Here is a 2,400-nt window from a genome sequence, read left to right as displayed (position 1 = left end):
GTCTGTTTGCATTGAGTCTTGAATGCTTTTAATTTATTTCCGTAATGTTGTGTATGTATGTTTATTTTTGTACTGATTCTTATTGTTCATTCATTGTTCATTTATGTATGTCTTTTAATTTGTTTAGGATTTTATGTGCTCCGACCTGTTTAACCTCTGCCTCTTGGCTAGGTCGTCATTGTAAATGAGAATTTGTTCTCAATTGACTTACCTGGTTAAATAATGGTAACATACATTAATATAAAATAAAAGTAAAAAGGGGTATTGTGTGTTGATTTATGAGGGGAAAAAGAATTTCATCTATTTTGGAATAAGGCTGTAACATAAAATGGGGAAAAAGTGAAGGTGTCTGTGTACTTTCCGGATGCAATGTACATACATACATACATACATACATACATACATACATGCGCACACACACACACACAGATCTGCCAATAACCCCCATCCCCCCCGGCCCTCCAAATCCCCCCACGCCCGGTGTCTTCATCTGTCCTTTAGTCTTGGAGGTGGTACAGTAGAGTGGTTGTATAGAGGGAGGAGGCACGCCTGTCTCTGTGTGACGGCAGCGGCGTGCGGGGAGGGGGGGGGGGGGTCGCGGGCTCGACTACCAGTGGCGACCACATTTTACAGCTAGCGTGGGGCGTGACAGGCAGAGTGGTGCTGGCCTTGTTTAATGACAGCCTTTGTCGAGCCACAGCCAGTGATGCATGGCCGTGTGTGTGTGTGCATTTGTGTGTGTTGGAGAAAAGTACCAGTATTTTATGTTGTACAGTATATATGCAAAAGAGGATGAGCAGAGGAATATAAAATCTCGCTCTCTACTCATACACACACATGCAACCCCCCCCCCCCCCCCCCCGCGCACACACACTCATTTCTCTCTCTCCCTTTCCACCTTCTCACATAATCTGAGAGACATCATGCATAAGTGGCTCTTGTCACTTCCCAGGCTGCCATTGTAAATAAGAATTTGTTCTTAATGACTTGCCTTGACTAAAACTTTTTTTTTAGAAATGCCGGCACTTCACCTCAGTTTACCAATAAGCCACACAGGAAGTGGTCACAACAAAGTCTAGCTCCAGAGAACCTGTCAGACATCCTTTTTAGACATTCTGATTATTGTGAGCCATGGTCGGCCATCTTGGCTTTCTATTGTTCCTCAGTCTTACTGTAGAAGCTTTTACCTTAAGGTGATTCTAGAGATTCAGTTCTCACTATACAATACATTTCAGCTCACTATTATTTATCCATCAATTAGCCAAAAATATTTTTTTATTTTATTTTAGTGAGTGAGGACAAAATGTTCACAGGAAGTCCACTAACAGAAAGTAAGCCCATTAAAAGAAGCTTGTTTGAAATGTCATAATACAGAGTAATGGGTTTTGGTGGTTTTTAATCAAGGCAATTAAAAGCATTTTCGCTATTCTCTGCTGAAAGTAATTGTCAAGCCTTACCATGTGTGCTGTGATCTGCTGCTCAGACATTGCTTGGTCATGCACTGGTCCATTGCAGACAATTTAACAGATGTCGCTAATGGCTCTGATGAAGAATGCTGTTCTATATCTATGATGCGCATCTCTGTTCTCCTTTCTCTCTCTCTCTCTCTGTCTGTTTGTCTCTGTCTGTCGATCTTTGTCTGTCTGTCTGTCTATCTATCTCTCTCTCTCTGTCTGTCTGTTTGTTTGTATGACTCTCTCTCTGTCTGTCTCTCTTTCTCTGTCTCTTTCTCCATCTCTCTTTCTCTGTCTCTCTCAGTCTGCCTCTCTATCACTGTCTTTCTCTGTCTGTCTCTCTGTCTCTCTATCTGTCTCTCTCTCTCTCACACACACACACACACACACACACACACACACACACACACACACACACACACACACACACCTGTCTGACTTGTTGAGGTTTTATGTTTGTTCACAGTATAGAAGCAGTTTTTCGTCCAAATAAAATATGCAAACACACCCACACATACAGAACAATACCCAAACGGGCATGCGTGTGTGTGCGCGCGTGTCAAGTTCAGGCTGCGTGCGCGAGGGGAGTGGCAGGTATTGGAACTGATCAACATCATGAAAAAATATTCCTCAAAAACCCAAGGACCCACCAAATGATGTCATATCCGCTGTGCGCCTTCAATGCATCCTCGTAGATCTGTCTTCTCTCCGACAGAAAGTTTTCCGTCTGTGGGATTTTTTTGTGTCCGATCTGCAGCGACGTGTTCTGCATTGTCCTCACGCCAGAGACCCCCACAGCGGTGTGATGAATGTGGATCTACCCGGCCGGTTCCTTTGGAGAGCTCTGAACGGCGGGTACACCGGCAGCAGCGACGCAACCACGGTCCCGTGTAGTGAGAGCTGCGCGTGAATAAAGCGTGAGAAGTGCAACCAGCTGTCCGACAGT

The sequence above is a fragment of the Borostomias antarcticus genome (genome assembly GCF_949987555.1).
Source record: "Borostomias antarcticus genome assembly, chromosome: 9".
In the NCBI taxonomy this organism is placed as follows: domain Eukaryota; kingdom Metazoa; phylum Chordata; class Actinopteri; order Stomiiformes; family Stomiidae; genus Borostomias; species Borostomias antarcticus.
Note: the sequence above shows the minus strand (reverse complement) of the source record.